The sequence below is a fragment of the Macrotis lagotis genome, chromosome 3 (genome assembly GCF_037893015.1).
Source record: "Macrotis lagotis isolate mMagLag1 chromosome 3, bilby.v1.9.chrom.fasta, whole genome shotgun sequence".
Lineage (NCBI taxonomy): Eukaryota > Metazoa > Chordata > Mammalia > Peramelemorphia > Peramelidae > Macrotis > Macrotis lagotis.
In genome coordinates this window covers 102,347,755-102,367,499 of record NC_133660.1, presented here as the reverse complement: position 1 = coordinate 102,367,499, position 19,745 = coordinate 102,347,755, and the positions used below count along the sequence as shown (strand labels likewise).

At 32.1% G+C, this 19,745-nt stretch overlaps 1 protein-coding gene across 1 annotated transcript in view; it reads right to left on the bottom strand.

Annotated features, from left to right (window-relative positions):
- Nucleotides 1-19,745, bottom strand: part of FSTL5 (follistatin like 5) — a 1,020,077-nt gene that overhangs the window by 898,625 nt on the left and 101,707 nt on the right. The window lies entirely within an intron of this gene.

Genomic DNA, 19,745 nt, shown 5'->3' with positions numbered 1-19,745 from the left:
ATGCTGTTCATCATCAAGTCCCTCATAATTTACCCTCCTCATCCACTCTATGCTTCACGACCTGAGTCCTGTACTTGAAGATCAAACTTTCTGTTCAGCTCTGGTCATTTCAACAGGAACATTAGAAATTCCCCTGTTTCACTAAAAGTCCATCTTTTCCCCTGGAAGAGAATGTTCACTTTTGCTGGGTAGTTGATTTTCATTTGCATTCAGAGCTCTTTTACTTTCCAGAATATTATATTCTAAGCCCTATGAGCCCTTAATGTAGATGTTGCTAAGTCCTGGGTAATCCTGACTATAGCTCCACAATATTTGATTTGTTTCTTTCTGGCTGCTTGTAATATGTTCTCTTTGACTTGGGAGTTCTGGAACTTAGTTATAATATTATTGGGAGTTGGGTTTTTCTTTTTTGGATCTCTTTCAATAGGAGATGGATGCATTCTCTCAATTTCTATTTTACCCTCTACTTCTAGGATATCAGGGCAATTTTCCTTCAGAAATTCTTTAAAAATGAGGTCAAGGCTCTTTTTCTGATCATGACTTTCAAATAGCCTAATAATTTTAAAATTATATTTCCTGGATTTATTTTCCAGATCAGTTGTTTTTTTAATGAGATATATCACATTTTCTTCTAATTTTTCATTCTTTTGGTGTTGAATTATTGTCTTGATTTCTCACAGTCATCAGCTTCCTTTAGCTCCATTCCACATCTGCAGGATTTGTTTTCCTCAGAGAGCTTTCTTATCTCCTTTTCCATCTGGCCTTAAAACATTCTTCTCCTCAAAAACTTTTCAAACTGTTTCCATTTGGCCTAAACAGATTTTTAATATGTTATTTTCTTCAGCATTTTTTGATCTCTTTGACTGAACTATTGACTTCATTTTCATGTTTTTTCCTGCATCTCCCTCATTTCTTTTCCCAGTTTTTCCTTGTGCCTAACTTACCTTGATTTTCAAAATATTTTTTGAGCTCTGTTATAGCTTGAGCCCAACTTTTATATTTCTTGGAGTCTTATGATGCAGAAGATTGAACTTTCTCATCTTCAGATTTTGTATTTTGGAACTCCATGGGACCAAAGTTATTGTCTATAGTCAGGTTTCTTTTTTTCTGTTTACTCATTTCCCCAGCCTATGTCTGGTTTGGGGGTGCTTCCTGACCTTTTGAGTATTATTGGGACACTCCCCAAGGACCTCAGAATGTGAGGTTCTTAGTGCTTTCCTGGTCAGTTGGATGGCCACAAGCTCACCCCTCTGGAGCCCCAGACTGTGACCAGGGTCTGAATGTGATCAAAGCCCCAGTGTCCTGTCCCAGGGACAGAGGACAGATTTCGACAAACTTCCTAAATTCCCTTACTTTCCCTGGGCTGAGCAATCAGGGAGCAGCTGGTGGGTGTTTCCTGCTGGGCAGTTCCACAGACCTGCTTCCATTTCCTAGGATCTGAGCTGTGCTGAGGGCTGTGGACTTGCTAAAGAATGTCACACTGGCCTGGACTTCTTGCTCGCTCTGGCAGAGGTCACCCTGCTGATCTTCCAAGCTGTCCTTGGTGCTCCCTGTATTGGCATGTTAGGAAACTGCTTCTGCTGCCAGGAGATGGGGCTCCCAAGGACCTAGGCACCCTGGGGCTGTTCCTGAAAGGCTGAAACTCCTTTGCTGGGCTGCCACCTCTCCAAGGACATGAAACAGAGCCTTCCCACTATTTTCCAGGTTACCTTGGGCTAGAGAATTGTCTCACTAGAACTTTCTGTGGGTTCTGTCTCTCAAAAATATAGTTGGAGTTATAAATTTAATGTTTTGGAAATATTTTGGAGAGAGCACCTAAAAGAGGTTGTTCTCCTGCCAACATCTTGAATCCACTCATTTGTAAATATGTTTAACAAAATATGTATGTAAAATGTTAACCTGACTCTTCCATGCTCAGGGGAGGGGTGGGGGGGGTGGGAAGGGAGGGTGGAAGAAAATTTTGTAGCTTGGAAATATGCATGTACAAAGGGAGTAAAATAAATAAATAAAATTTAAAATAAAAAAAAATCAATAATACTAGAGACAGGTTTTAACTCAGAAACTTGAGTTGGAGACCCTGCCCAAGATACTTGTTAATTGTGTAACACTGCATTTCACTAAATCTCTCTAAGTCTCAGCTTCCTCATCTATGAGATGAGGATGATAAAAGTACCTGCCTCCCAGGCTTGTGAAGACAAAAGAGATAATATTTGTTAAATGTTAGTGTCCTGTTTGGATGTTTATAATTATTACATGAATATTAAATAAATAAAAAAGCAAAATGTTTCCTCAGGATAAAGGTCAGCTATTGAATAACTTAATCTCACTCTTGGAGAACAGTTCTCTTCCTTCCTTCCTTCCTTCTTTATTTCCTAGTTTCCTTCTTTCCTCCTTTTATCTCTCCTTCTTTTTCTTTTTTCTTTTCTTTCTTCCCATCTTATGCCTATAAACCCAATGACATTACTTGGGGTTTACAAACCTCTTGCAATAATACTGTGAGGTAAGTAGTGTACATATTATTATCCCAAAGGCTCTCTCTGTTAAATTCCTCAGGCTTCAGATTTATTTGCTGATGCTCCTTAAAGACAAAGTCTTCTCCATACATACAATGTTCTCCTAGTTGCAATATTGAGCCCTCCCAATGTTTAACCACACCTTTACAATGTCTATCTGACTTGCATTTACCCTGATTACACTCTTATTTTTCATGCTATGTGGAGTATGTAGAAGTGTTCCAACTATGCAAGAGTTAAGTAGATGAAAACATTCAGTCCAATGGAAATGGATTGGTACTCAAAGCTCCATATTATTATTAGGTCAAAAAAAGTCTTTCAGCATATGAGCAATTGATTGGTTTCCAGATTATGTAGATCACAAATAGTTAGGCTTGTTTTCACCATTCAGGTCTATCAGAATTCATAAAGAAAATGTTTCCAAGGTTAAAAATGATTTTAAATATCATTATAAATTAAATAAGAGTAACAGAAAAAAGAATTGAGAGTTATAGTCTGAGAAAGAAAATTAACAACTTTGGGCAAGAGGTATAATGCCTTACCCAAGTAATAGATTAATTGAAAATTAGAATGAACTTAGTAAACATTAATGACCCCATGAGACAACAACAAAAAATTAAGATAAAGGTCAAAGATTAAAAAAATAAGAAATGTAAGCTATCACATAGGAAATGGAAGTAATCTAGACAAAAATTCAAGAAGAAATAATTTAAGAATAAATAGATTACCTAAGTCATGATAATAATGGGTCTGAAGATCAAATTTTGAGAAAGTGTAAAAAACCAAACACACACACACACACACTCACACAAAAACACAGAGTAAAACTGCACAGATCTCTTTTAAATAGAAAGCAACATGAAAATGGAAATAATTCATCTTTCACATTCTGAAAGTAACCTCACAATGAAAAGTGGGGATATTATAACCAAGATTCTAAGCTTCCAACCCAATCACTTCCCTCAAAAAAATACTGGACATTTTCAGAAAAACAGAAAACTTTTAAAGAAGTAGTATGAATGCAGCACAATATTCCTAAAATAAATGGCAGTGTAGAAAATGTTTCCATTCAAAAATACTTGATATGAAACTGAGTATAATTCTACAGAAGGAAAAGATGGTTCTTCACTGAAATAGATGATTTTCAAGTATTATCAGTGAAAAGACCATGGGTTAGTAGAAATTCTTAAAAGCAATCCTAAAAGTAAAGAGAAAAATAAAGTAAATACAAATAAGCAACTAAAAAAGATTTTATTAAGAACAGACTACTTTCCAATGGCATAGGGAAAGTAACAGGAATCCCTTAGGAAATATTATATCAGCATGTGTCATAGGGGGCATCAAATCAAAAAGAAGACCTAAAAATGAATTTTTAAAATTCTTGAATGGTCTTAGAAGGAGTAAGGAAAGAGAGGAAAAGCTAAATATAACAGAAAAAAAAATAAGAGGAATAGATTTTTATTCATCTCATAATCAAGGGGCCCATAATAGGAAGGCATAAGATAGTAAGTATTCCTTAAAAATTGAAACATTGTACAGTGAAAGAAATTTAACTAGGAGGAAAATTTATATTATAACATCATACAAACCAATCATTTTAAAAGACTTGAGAAATCTAATTATTATAATCATCAACCATAATAACAGAACATCCGTGATTTAGAATTTTGTCTACTTCCTGAAAAAGAGGACAGACTAGATTTGTAGTGTGAGATATGCATTTTTGGTAAGGACCAATGTGGGAATTTTGCTTGAACAACTATATATATATATATATATTGTTGCAGGGAATTTCTTTTTTTTGGTGGGTGGAGGGAGGAATTAGAGAAAAATGGAAAAATATATAATTAATTAAGCAAATAAAATATCATATCCAGAAATGAAAAAAATCTACATCAGGAAAAAAAAAGTATTGTCAAGAACATAGACTGACTTATTACAAACTCAAACCACTTTCTATAACATCATGGTGCCATTAGATGTATAAGTATCTTTTGACATGTCTTATTTTTGAAGAATCTTTAAAACTGGGTTTTGTTCAATCAAGTCAAATTTGTTGTTGATTTTTAAATCAAACATAAATAGTTCTTCTCTACTTTTTTCACGGGACTGGCTATATCCTAAAACATCTACAAAAGTAAATCTGCTTTGAAAATCTGTTCATTTTCCTGGCATGCATGCATAGAGGAAGTTCTCAAACATGCATGAGGCTATATTCATGGAGATTTTGATAAGATGAAAAAGCATTTGTCTCTGTGTGTGTGTGTGTGTGTGTGTGTGTGTGTGTGTCTTTGATGTTACTGCTACCTTTCTCTCTCCCTCCACCTCCCTCTCTCTCCCCCTCCCTCCTGCCCTTTCTCTCTCCTGTCATCTTTTTCACTCTGACAGTCTCGCTCTCTGTGGGTATCTTTTTGATTCTGTTTATGTCTCTGTCTCTATAGGTAAAAAGTAGGAATATATTGCTAGTATATTTGTGAACTAATCCAAAGAGTCCAGAGAACAATTTGGAATTATGCCCAAAGGGCAAACAAACTGCACATACCCTTTAATCCAGCAACACCACTACTAGGTCTATTTTCTAAAGAGATCATAAAAAAGGGGAAAGGATCTACATGGAGAAAAAAATTTTATAGCAACCCTTTTTGTAGTGACAATGAATTAGAACTTGAAGGAATGTCCATGAAATGGACAATAACTGAAGAAGCTGTGTTATATGAATGTAATATGATATTGTTTTACTATAAGGAATGATGAGTAGACAGATTTCTGAAAAAAAAATTGGAAAGACTGTCATGAATCAATGTTGAGTGAAGTGAGCAGAAGAGGAGAACATTGTACACAGTAATAGCAACATTGTACAAAGATCAACTATGATAGTTCTTCTATCCCAGACAATTCCAAAACACTCATGATGAAAAGAAATGATGGAATCTGAATGCAGACTGTATCACACTATTTTCACTTTCATTGTTTTGCTTTTCAATTTTTCTTTTTTTGTTCTTTTTAATTTCATAATGTGACTATTGTGGAATTGCTTATTACATAATTGTACATGCATGACCTATATCAGATTGTTTGCTCTCTTGGAGAGGGAGAAGAAATGGGAGGAAGAGAGAAAAATTTGGAACTGTAAATTTTATAAAAATGAATGTAGACATTATCTTTACAAGTAATTGGAAAAAATGAAATACTATTAAAACGGTAAGGCTACAGGTAAGAGAAGGATGCAAAGGAGAATTATTTCAACTACCATATGAAAGAAGTGATATAACTCAATCCAAGATTAACCTCAACTGTTTCTCTTAAAACTATAATTGATACCAAAATGAGAGAATATCATGAAATTACGAGTTTGGTTAGAAATTTAATGATTTGCCAGGATGTTGATATTAGCAGTATAAAACAGTTTTGTACATCCTACATAATAATCAAAATAGACTAATCCCTAAATATTAGATAATAACATTAGGAATTGTAATATTTGTTATAGTAGGGACCTACTGAGTGACTTTGAAGTCCATGTCTTTTATTCAGTCAATAGGTTTTCAACAACTATATGTTGAATAACCAGGCATAATCAGTTGTTCATTAATATCTGGGGTTAGCAGTCTCACAAAATCAGAATCTCAGACATTGAAAGGACATTAGTTGCTACATAGTGAGATTCAATTTATGTCTGGCACATAGAAGTCAATTATTAAGGATTCTTTTTTTTTGACTGACTCATTATATAAGAATTCTGTCTACATCACATCATACTCATATTCAACTCCTCCTTGTTTGAAGACTTCCTCCTAAGAAAATCAAATCCACTTTTTGATAAATGTAATTCTTGATTTTTTCCTTTTATATCAAACTAAAATTTCCTTCTTCAAGTCTTCATTCATTGCATATAACTTTGCACACTTCAGAACAAAAAATTCTAAATTTTATTTCTTCTCATAATCCTTCAAATACTTAAAAACAGTTTGCATGTTCACACTAAATATTTGCTTCTCCAGGATAAATATCTCCATTTTCTTCAATTGATTCTCACAAGGAATGATTTTCAGACCCTTCACCCTTTTAAAGAAAGGACTCATTCATGTATAAAGTACAATAGCCCTATAAAGAAAGTGCCTATAACATTAGAATAAAATGATTTGATCTGTCAACATAATCAGTACTAATATACTATTTTTACTCATGTAGCAAAATCACATGCTTCCTTGATTTTAGGAATTTTTGTATTTCATAAATACACAATCTTAAATAAAACCAGCCATGAATAAAAAGTGGAACAACCTGAGCAGCCTCATAAATAGATACTCCTGAAATTTTTAGAACTAAATATGCAATGATTTCAATGTTCTTCATTGGGCATCCAGTCCTCTTACTGATGGCAGAAGTTTAGGAAATGATATCTCATTCATTGTTAATATATAATTTTGATCCTATATCATCATTCCCAAAGGGCAGCTTTCAGTGTTTATGTTTTCAGGAATAATGTTCAAAGACAGAGATGAACTGGTAACCAAGTAACAAATGGAACACAAAATGGAGTAATAATGTTATATCATAGCCTCTGTAGACTGCTATCATACGAGTTATAAGTCTTGCATTTGTGCCAACCTTTTATCTGTGCCAGGTATGAAAGAAGACCAGTATTTCCTGATAATGTATTAGGTATTTATGGTAGCACATTAATTCTCAGAACACCAGGTCTTTGCTGTAATGTCTCTTGAGAACTCAATGAACATTTCTTAAAGGTGAATAAAAGCATGGATTTGGGAAGTACTGTCAGAAGAGGGACTGAAATGTTGAAAATAGGAAGTTGTCTACTGGAAAGATCACTGGATTTGGTGTCATTGGATCTGGGTTTGACTCCAAGTTCTACCATTTACTAATTTCTACCATTTACTAAGGCTTGACCTTGAGTAAGTCACTTAAGATATCAGCTTACAGGCTCAGTTTCAGAAGCTATAAAATCAGAAATTTGGGCTAGGTGTTCATGATGGTCCTTTTAAACTCTAAATCCTTGGGGCCAATAGAGGGTAACTAGATTTTATAGTATACATAGGCTTTATGATTCCTTAGTGACACATTTTAAAGAGAAAGCTGTCTTTATCATCATCAAACCTTTATTGAACACTCTCAGGGGAGTGGCACTGTACTAAAAGTGCTATTGTTTCAAATGTAAATGAGAAATGTTCCCTACTAAAGTTTGCAATCAGGTAATAGGTGAGGGTATAAATAGGTTGCATAAGATACACAGGTGTCATATAGAAATAATATATGAAGCTGAATATGATATATAATGTCATAAAATGTTAGCTCTTGGGAAATACTTCAGAATTTTTTCATTTGAGGAAACTGACATTGACAGGTTAAATAGCTTGCCATATAGGTAATAAGCAGTCAAAACTATGTTCTCTGAGAGCAAGTTTAGATTCAATGTCCTTTCCCCTAGATCATCATCCCTCCTACTCTGAAGTTGCACCGAGTAAATTGCAACTGTATCTCAAAACCACATTTTTGATTCCACCCAATTTTTCCTCCATACTTGTTTTGATTTACACATCAAAATGGAAGAATGGGAGTGGAGAATAGATAATATCCATTTAGTCTCTTCAGTGATTTTTTCATTATTTTCTAAACTGCTCCTGTAACTTTAGGAGACTTAGATGTATAAAATGCAAAAGCATATTTAAAAGATGCACATATACAATGATACATTGACATTATTAAGATACTAATTAGGAGATCAAACTACCTTGTAAAAGAAGCTATCATAAAGATTCAGCAAACAAATTTCTCTGTGTCAAGTCACATTCGTAATCTAAATTCTTATCAACAGCATAGTATTTATGGATTTTTTAATATTCTTACCCTATATTTTAATATTTAATTAGAAAAAAATGATTTTTTCCTTATGATTTTTCTCCTTGCTAGTGAAATCTAAGGCACTATCCACTTAGTAAAATATAAACTACTTCAGCGCAGAGAATGGTGCTATTTTTGTCTTTTCATCAATTTTAGAGTGAATCATAATAATAATCAAAATAAATACACATCTATTAAGTGCTTAATATGTAACAAACACTATACTTGGGACACAAAGAAAGGCAAAAGATGCCTCAAGGAGTTCACTTTAAGTACTACTCAAAATTAATAATTCAACAATTTGTTGAATTGAATCTCAGTATTTTTATATCTATTATTTATCCTTTGTTAGGAAATTAAAATAACTTAGCTACTACAAAGGTGTAATATGAAGCTCTATAAATCGCTTTAAGATACATAGAAAAGACAACAGGGAATCTGTAAAAAGTTGTTTATTTTTATTTTTTATCAGAAAAAAGAGAACATCATTCTAATTGAATAATCTTAAGAGATCCAAAAATCTATGGGTAACTTAAAAAATAAAACCAAAATAAAACTTTTTAAAGGGAGTTATTTATTTTTCAAAAAATCTATTTTTTTCTTTCTCCCTTCCCTCCTACCAATTAACAAACTGTAAAAAAAAAAAAAAGAAAAGTGAAACCCATGTAACAGATTTGCATAGCAAAACAATTTGCCAAATTGGTCAATTCCATGGAAAGCATATCTCCTTTTGTACCCTGACTCTATTATTTCCCCATCAGGAGAGGGTAAAAGGCTTCAGCATTGATGTTCTGTAATTTCTGTTACTCATTGACTGCATCATTAAAAAAAATAAGTGATAATTATAGATTGTGTCATTGTTCTATTATTGAAATAATTTTCTTTAATATTTAATTAGAAGTTTGACTAAGTATTACTTTCATATTTTATTTTTATATTTAGAAAGCATTATATTTTATATTTAGAAAGCAACATAATTAAGGGTTATATGGAAAGGGAAGACTGAGATTTTTTCTGACTGGAGTTGAATTAAAACAAAGTGTCCATTTTTTATGGTACTCGTCTAGGAATAATATTTTTCTATTATATTTACTTTCAAATAAATAAAATGACAATTTAAATATTTGTATTAAATGGGAGTTTCATCTGAAAAGTTTTTTTAAAATAAATAACATTACATAAAAGTTGCTTCAAGAATTTCTTATTCCAGAATACCTTCAATTTTCTGTAAATTATTCTCGTGTGTGTGTGTGTGTGTGTGTGTGTTCTTAGAACACAGAAGCACAACTACATTGGATACAAAGAAAATTATATATAAATAATGGGGAGGTGATAATAAACTTTTTAAAATAATCTCAAATGTAGTCTTTTTTTGAGTTATTTCAAGGGTGTTTTAATTATACAATTTAAAAAAATTTCTCCAATTTTTACAACTATGGTTTGTGACAAAGGACTCATTTCTAAAATATATAGATAATTGGGTCAAATTTATTTTAAAATAAACAATCATTTGCCAATTGAGAAATGGTCAAAGAATATGCAAAGGCAATTTGCAGATGAGAAAAATCAAAGCTATCCATAGTCATATGAAAAATTACTCTAAATCATTACTGATTTGAGAAATGCACATTAAAGCTTCTCTGAGTTAACATATCACACCTCTCAGATTGGCGAATATGACCAGAAAGGACAATGATCAGTGTTGGAGGGAATGTGGAAAATCTGGAACACTAATACATTGTTGGTGGAGCTGTGAATTGATCCAATGTTTCTGAATAACAAATTTGAATTACCCCCAAAGGGCAATAAAATATGCATATCCTTTAATCCAGCAATACCACAACTGCGTGTATACCTTGAAGGGATCATGAAAAACAGTAAAATCCCCACATGTACAAAAATAGTCATAGCAACTCTCTTTGTAGTGGAAAAGCATTGGAAATTATGGGGATGTCCATCAGGTGGGGAATGGCTGAACAAACTGTGGTATATGAATGTTATGGAACACTATTGTTCCTTTAGAAATCGGAAGGGATGGGAATTCAGGTAAGTCTGGAAAGATTTGCATAAACTGATGCTAAGCTAGATGAGCAGAACCAGAACATTGTACACCCTAACAGCCACATGGACTTGCTTAATGGACTTAATGGACTTGCTTATTCAATCAGTGCAATAATCAGGGACAATTTTAGGCTATCTGTGACAGAGAATACCACCTGTATTCAGAGAAAGAATTGTAGAGTTTAAACAAAGATCAAAGATTATTACTTTCAATTATTTAAAAAAAAGTTGTCTTATGTACTACATAATTTTGCTATCTCTAATATTTTATTTCTTCTTCAAGGATATGTTTTTCTTCACAACACATTGAATTTTGATCATTGCATAGCATGGAAAAAACCTAAAATTATCAGATTGCATTGTATGGGTAGGGGATGAATGGGGGGGGGGGAAGGAAGTATGGGAAACAAAATGTAAAATTTAAAATCTTACAAAAAAGTTAGATATAATCTACTATTGTACATAATTGGAAACAAATAAATAATTATGTAAATAAAAAACAATTTTTTAAAGTTTCCTCTTAATCTTATTTCTTTAGCTAACCAGTCCAAAGATAGAGAAGAATTAACTAATTAAACTGACAGTTACTGCAAACCATATTTCAGCATTTCTGAAACTCAAAGAGACCTTTTCCAACTCAAGTTAGACAAAATAAATATTGAGTGATATTCAAAGTCAGAAGCTTTGTTCTAAGGGAAAAAAACAGTGAGAGCATTATTCTTCAATATGTTCTAAAGATAACAAATTATTTTCTTATAAAAAAACAAGAAAAAACAAATAAATGGAAATGTTTGAAACTTTCACTCCTTAACAAAGTAATAGTTATGGAGACTAGACCCATGCTTTCATTGGCATAAGGGATTTCCAGATGAGTGCTTTATTTATTCAGTGCCATACCAATCATTTTACCAAATAATTATTTTACATGTTCTTCTGGAAGAACCAAAGGTCAAAAATATGAAGTGAATCAATGAAAAGTAATGTTAAGAAAAACAGTCTAGAAATACCAGACTATAAAAAACATTACAAAAGTGTATTCATGAAAGCAATATGGTACTGGCTAAGAAAAAGAGTGGTGGATCAATGAAATAAATTAGCTGCATAAGACACTAAGGAAACATAATATAGCATTTGATAAACTCAAAGATCCAAGCTTTGGGGGCAGTAACTCCCTATTTCCCAAAAACTGATGGAAAAGTTGAAGAACAGTTTATAAGAAACTAATTATAGATCACTATCTCTACACTGTGTAACTTAAGCTCAGAATGAATATATGGTAGACATAAAGGATAATATCTTAAGCAAATTATGGAAACGGGCAAATTTAGCTGTCAAATATATGGATAAGGGAAGAGTTTATGACCATACAATAGATAGAGAAGAGCATGGGAAGTTAAATGGATAATTCTGATTGCATAAAAATAAAAATAGAAATTCTTGATACACACACACACACACACACACACACACACACACACACACACACACAGAGAGCCAATGCAGTTAAAATTAGAAAGCTAAGAGGAATTGTGGGAGAGGGAAAGTAATAAGCAAGTATCTCCAATAAATGCTCTTTTTCACTTAAAAAGTAACTGAATAAAATTCATTTTAAAAATAGATAAATCTTTAGTAAATTTGATTTTTAAAAGCAAGAAAAACAAATTATCAGTTTAAAAAAGGAAAAAGGAGAATTTACCAACATTTAGGAAAAGATAAAAATAATAATTCAGAGTCATTTTGCCCAACTGTATGCCAATAAATTTGACAGTCTATGTGAAATGGATGAATTTTCACAAAAATAAAAATTGTCCAGACTAACAGAAGAGGAAATGATATTTAAATAACCCCATTTCAGAAAAAGAAATTGAAGAAACCATCAATAAACTCCCTAAAACATAATCATCAGGACCAGATGGATTTACAAGTGAATTCTACCAAACATTTAAGGAAAAAATAATTCCAATTCTATATAAACCATTTTAAAAATAGGGTTTTTTTTTAAAAAAAATTTAAGTAGGAGATTTAATTCCTTCCATGATACCAATATGGTGCTGATATCTAAACCAGGAAGGAACAAAATAAAGAAATAATAGACCAATCTCCCTGGTGAATGTTGTTGCAAAAAAAGAGATTACAACAAGCTATTACTAGGGTAATACACCATGATCAGGCAGGATTTATAGCAGGTATATGGTGCAATATAGCAGGGAATGGTGCGATATTAAGAAAGCAATCAACATAATTGACCATATCAAAAAATAAAATTAACAGAAATATATGATTATCTCAATAAATGGTGAAAAAGTTTTTGACATAATACATTATCCATTCCTATTAAAAAATCTTGACCATATAGGAATATATGTTTTCCTCAAAATGATAAGTAGTATCTCTCTCTAAAACCATCAGTAAGCATTATATGTAATGGGAATAAAATAACATTTCCAATAATATCAGGGGTGAAACAAGTTTGCCCATTATCACCAATATTATTCAATATAGGATTGGAAATATTAGCATTAGGGCCAGCTAGATGGTGCAGTGAATAGAACACCGGCCCTGGAGTCAGGAGTACCTGAGTTCAAATCTGGGCTCAGACACTTAATAATTACCTAGCTGTGTGGCCCTGGGCAAGCCACTTAACCCCATTTGCCTTGCAAAAAAAAAACCCTAAAAAAAAAGAAATATTAGCATTAGCAATGAGAAGAAAAAAGAAGCAGAAGGTATTAGAATAGGTCATGAGGAAAAAAATTTTTACACTTTACAGATATAATAGTATAATTTGAGAATCCTAGACAATCAACTAAAGAACTACTTGAAATTTTAGCAAAATAGCAGAGTATAAAATAAATAAATTCACATAAATCATCAACATTTCTATAAATAAACAATAAAGCACAAGAGTAAGAAAAAGAAACAGAAATATAATTTTAAGTTAACTGTAGACAATATATAATTCTTGGGAATCTACCCAAGGCAAATCCAGAAGCAATTTGAACACAATACCAAAATATTTTTCACATAAATAAAATAATATCTGAACAACTGGAAAAATGTTAATTGCTCATGGTTAGACTGAGTTAATATAATAAAAATGACAATTCTACCCAAATTAAATTATTTATTCAATGACATACCAATCAAGCTACCAAAAAACTATTTTACAAAGCTATAAAAAGTAACAGCAAAATTCATGTGGAGCAACAAAATGTCAAGAATGGGGGAAAAAAAGGAAGGTTGCCTATCTGTATCAGATCTAAAACTATATTATAAAGTCGCATTCATCAAAACTGTTTCACACTTTCTAAGAAATGGAGTAATGGATCACTGGATTATGTACAGAAGAAATAGAAGGAAATGACTACTGTTTGATAAACCTCAAGATATTAATTTCTGGGATAGGAACTCATCATTCAACAAAAACTATTAGGAAAACTAGAAAATAGTATAGCAAAAATTTACAAGTACCCCTATCTCATACCCTAAACCAAAATAAAGTCAAAATAGGTACAGGATTTAGAAATAAAAGGTAATATCACAGAACAATTAAGAAATTAAGAAATACCCTATCCGTTGGATCTATGGAGAAAGAAGTTTGTAATCAAAAAATAACGTTATAAATTACAAAATGGATAACTGATGTTATTACATTAAAATGGTTTTGTATAAATAAAATGAATGCAGCCAAGATATAAAAGGAATTAGAAGCTGGGAAACAATCTTTACATTTAGCGTTTCTGATAAATGATTCATTTATAAAATATATAGAGAATTGGAGCAGCTAGGTGGTGCATAGGACAGCTAGGTAGCACAGTGGATAGAACACAGACCCTAGAGTCAGGAGGACCTGCATTCAAATGTAACCTCAGACACTTAATAATAACCTAGCTGTGTGACCTTGGGCAAGTCACTTAACCCCACTGCCTTGCAAAAACCAATAAAATAAAATATATAGAGGAGTGAATCAAATTTATTAAATTACAAGTCATTACCTAGTTGTTACATGTCAAAAAGATATAAACAGGCAATTTTCAGATGAAGAAACTAAAACTATCTATGGTCATATAAAAATATTCTAAATCATTATAGATTAGAGAAATGCCAATTAAAACTGCTCTGAAGTATCAACTCACACGTACCATACTGGCTAAGATAACAAAAAGAAAATGATTGATTTTGGAGAGGATTTGGGAAAATTGAGTCACTAATAAAGTGTTAGTGGAGTCGTGAATTGATCCAGCCATTCTGCAGAGCACTTTGGAACTATGCTCAAAGGCAATGAAACTGTGCATACACTTTCATCCAGTAACAATACTATTAGATCTATACTCCAAAGAGATCTTTAAAAAATGAGAAAAGTCTGTAATGTTAAAAAATATTTATAGCTGCTCTTCTTGTAGAGGCAAAGAATTGAAAATTGAGGGGAGACTCATCAATTGAGAAATGACTAAACAAGTTATGGCATGTGAATTTTATGGAGGATTATTGTTCTATAAGAAATCATGAGCAGCTGAATTTTACATTATACATGTGAAATCATGCACAACATATCAATATTTGTTGGAAAAGATTAGGAATGACTATAGCATTGTTTAAACATGATATTTTCAAATATAATGTGCAGAGATCTCACTGGTAACTTAGTGTCCATCATTCTGAAAATAAATTTTCTCAAACTTAACTAGTCTAATGCTTGGACTACATAACTATCCTCTTTATAGGTCCATGCTTGAAGTCGCTTTAACATGCTAGATTCTACCCCTACTTGTACTCCACTGAAATAACCTGCAGGAATCTAGGGTTACTTTCAAACCATGATGATATCCTGGAGTAGGGATTTACTAAAGGCCTCTCTTGAAAAATTATTCAATATATCAAGAGCATAAAATTCAGAACTTTATTATGCATACTTTTTGATTTAGAATATTGAGCTTTGCTAATTGAAATCAGAATAGAAATTTTAATAATGAAAGATGTGATAAACAATTCATAATTAATTTAAGCAGTAGAGAGCTGAGATGTTTGCCAGTTTGTCAACATATTCCCCATTAACAATTATATTCTTATCATATGCCTACTACACTTATCTGCTCCATGTCTTATAAGCAATTTTCCTCTTTTAATGTATTATATTCTTTTCAAAACAAAATTGATAAAAATATAAGTTTTTAACAACATAAGAAATTATAAAAGTTAAATATTTGATAATTATGTTTTTATGTGAATATAGTTTTATCTATTTAGAAAACTGAGAAGTTTTTTTTTTCTCTACTCTCTTTGCAATGACAACAAGAAAGAAAGGATGTAAGAGCCACAAATAAAAAAGAATTGCAAGTAAATCAAAAAGTAGTCTAGGCTGATGTCAAAGCTGGTGAAGGTTATATCAACTGCAAGATGTAATACTGTCACAGATTCTGGAAGAGATGACAGGCTACTTTAGCAAACAGAGGCTAGAGGGTAATATTTCCCTTAAGAATATTGAGGTTTGGGGGTTCCTGACAATGGGGAACTCACAAAAACCTAGAGTATGCAAGGGGTTCCCCATGATCCTAGTCAGTCCTACTTACCTTGTATTGGTTTTTCCCTATTTGATCCCCCCTCATTTTCATTAATAAAATGAAGAAATGTTTTGATTTTACAAAAGTGCTTGGGAAACAATACCTCAAAGTGATTCTTCATGAAAATTATTTCATATGTCCTGTTCTTAGATATAAATATGGAATCCTAGAGAGTTAAGGAATCAAATTCCTGTCAAGTCATGTCTTCACTCATAAAGGAATCAAAAGAAAACTTGAGTTGTGGATTGTTATTTGTTGATTTGAGAGAAAGTTTGTTTCCCCCTTTCCACTTCACTTTGTTAAACATAGGAAGTTAACCTTATAAACAGTATAAGAAACAGGGAGAGTATGGCCTAGTGATTTCCCTTGGAAATTAGATTTGGGGGTGGATGCAATGCCAGATTTTGAGGAAATTTGGTCTGAGGATGGATGGAGTACCATCCGGGAAATCAGTATGTACTAGGTTTAAATCATGTCTCATATCATTTAGGTGTATAACCTTGAGAAAATCTCTCTTATCCTAAGTTTCCTCACCTCTGAAATAGGGATAACAGTAACACCTACCTCACAGGCTTTTTGTGAGAATAATATAAGATAATATATATAAAAAAAATCTTTGTGGGGGAAGCTTGGTTATCCAGTGGATGAACATCAACCCTGGAGTTGGAGGCCCCTGAGTTCAAATTTGACCACAGATATTTGACACTAGCTGTGTGACCTTGGACAAGTCACTTAACTCTGACTGCTTCACCCCTACCCCAAAAAGTGTTTAAAATGATAGGTAAGTACGAACTAACATCATTACTTGAATCTTGCTCCATCATTACAAGTTAACTCTTTCTCTGTTTGTTGAGAATTACCAAATGTAATGAGAGGGTAAGAGACCTCCCAGTCTCACAAAGTCATTATCTGATAACTTAATGTTTTATATTTTTAAATTATGTTAGTCCATATTTTTTACTTAATAGCATTTTTTTCAATATCATGTAGAGATAGTTTTAAACATTCATTTTTTAAGAATGATTAATTCCCCAAGACAGTTGATGAAAGATTATACATGTGCAATCATCTCAGATACATTTCTATATCAGTCATTTTGTGAATCACAAAGCCATTATCAAAAAGGAGATTCAAACCCAGAACAGCCTAGTTCCAAGGCTGGTTCTCTAATCACTGTTCCAAACTCCCTTGTTTATAAAGCATAAATTCTTTAATTTGAGGGGAAGACTATATTAGTAAAGCATTCAAGAATCTAAACTTTTCATTTTAGATTTCATTTTAGATAAAAACATGTCAAATCTCATACATGTGACTTTTTTACATGCCAACTTTGAACCCACTCCATAATTTTTTACTTATTTTTGTTCCACCTGGATTTCATAAAGCAGAAGACATACCAGAGAAAAAGCAGTGCTTACTAAGACTTTCCTACCATATTCTTCAAAGTCGTGGATGTTGGCCTATGGTAGAAAAAAGGGGGTAGGAAGGGGTATTGGAAGAGCACTTTTGTCAGCAGAATCTTCATTATAAAGCCAAAAATACCCTAGGCATTGCTGGAGAGAAGTACCATATTAATAAATTATTTACCTCATAAGCAATGCTAACTAGAAACAATCCCAAAAGAGAAGTGTTTTGTGTGTGTATGTGTGTGTGTGTGTGTGTGTGTGTGTGTGTACAAAAGTCTCCTTGCTTCTGCCACATCGAATATTTAGTTCTCTTCAAGATTTGACTCATGTCACTTTCTATCTGAAACCCATTTCCAGTGCCTCAAACATTGCTTATTACAGAATCATAGAACTTCAGAGCAGGAAAAGAACTCAAAAAAATTTCAAAGTAGAAAAAAGACCTCATTCAATGAAACTTGTAGCTGAAAAAAAATTATTTCATCTACAATCAGCAGCTAAACACTTATTCTTCATTTTGATAACTGAAATGAGGGAGAAATCATTACATTCCAAGATGACCTATTCCATGGCTCTAATTTTACAGGAGGTTTTGCTTTTATTTCCTTTTTTATCTTACTATTAATCTTAAAGTTCATTCCTGGAAACTTCTTCATATTACTCATAATTCTATTCCCTTGGATAAAGAAGATTCAGCAAGTCAAATATCTTTCTGATTTAAATACTCCAAAGATAAATTTAGTAGTCTTGTATCTTCTCCAATCCAAATTTTCTCTTCTCCAAAACTAAGTTTCACCATTCCTACAGCTGATTTTAAAAGGTCTAATTTCTAGGTCCTTTACCCTCCTGGTCACCTTTTTTGAATTCTCTTAAACTTATTACAGCCCTTCCTAAAATGTGAAACTAAATAAAATCAGATGAAGTCTCGAGAAAACAAGACAGTTGCCTGCTTTTTTCTAAATGCTACTCTACTTTCTCTGTCTCTGTGTGACCAGTTCTGAAGCTACATAAAATACATTGGTCTAACATACCATCTTATCTATAAGAAGAGACTCATTCACACAAAAGACTTTTGTCTTTTTAGATTGCTTTGTTGAAATTTAAGAAATCCAGATTTATAACATTTTGTAGATCAACAAGGCTACCAACCCTTTCAAAATAGTAAATAAGGTTCTAAAAATAAGGTCATAATAAGGAATTAAAACAAGGAATTAAGACTGTTCATAAAACCAATGCTTAGTGAAAACTTTCTTTTCAAGATGTTTCATAATCATTTCTTTAATAATTTGGAACTAATCCCTATCCATATAAGAATCTTTGAATCTCTGAACTGAGAAGATGTAGATACAAGTAAACAATAAGCAAGATAAAGTCTTTTTTTTCTAATTTAAAGTTTTTGTGATTCCTCAGGGAAGAGATAGTGTTTAAGGTTAGTAAAAATTAAACCTAATATGACAGCACATTTATATAATCTCTCCAGATTCAAAAGAATGAAGAATGCTATCCTTTCATAGTATTATCATGTTAGAGTTAAAGAATCCAAAATGAGAATAAAATTTCTCTCTTAGAAATCTTGATGTGTTTGAATATTATGTAATGCTATTAATAAAAACTGATATTTTGAAGCAACTTTTGATAATTCTTGCTCAACAATATGAAAAAAATCATGGGCAATGGTCATTCTTTTGTATGAAATGAGAATGTAAAATAGTTAAATATTTAAATATCAATCAGCTAGCTTTCATTTTATTTTCAGAAATATATAAAACCTAACTCTTAAGTATGCAAAATTATATATAAAACCAAAAAAGCAAGTTTCATTTTTGAATATCTCATTTTTGTCCAATGATATAAAGTTTAATTACATATCATAATTATTTTTCCTGTCATCAGAGATTGTTACTATCATTAGTCACCAGAAACTGGGTTTAATTTATACCATATTTAAAGGAATGAATGCAGAGTAGCATTGTTATAACATTTCCTCAAAGTGATAGAAAAGTCTTCAAGAGGTCACTAGATCTCTTGTTTCTATGAATTAGTAGTATAATATAATCAAATATCCTATAAAGAAATATTCTTCTGTTTCTATGAAGTACTATTATAATATAATCACAGACATTATAGGTAATCTAACAGTCGAGTTCCTTAAGTTTTTAGGTAAAGCAAGAATAGAAAGGATAAATACCTTGCTCAAAGCCATTGAATTTATAAGAAGGAGAAATGACTGTGGAAGTCATGCCCCTTTTGTCAATATTCTCCATAATGTTAAAACAATGGTTGATAAATTTATAATTTCCTTTTAAAAAAATCTAAGCAAATTAATATGAAATTTCATAGGCCAGATG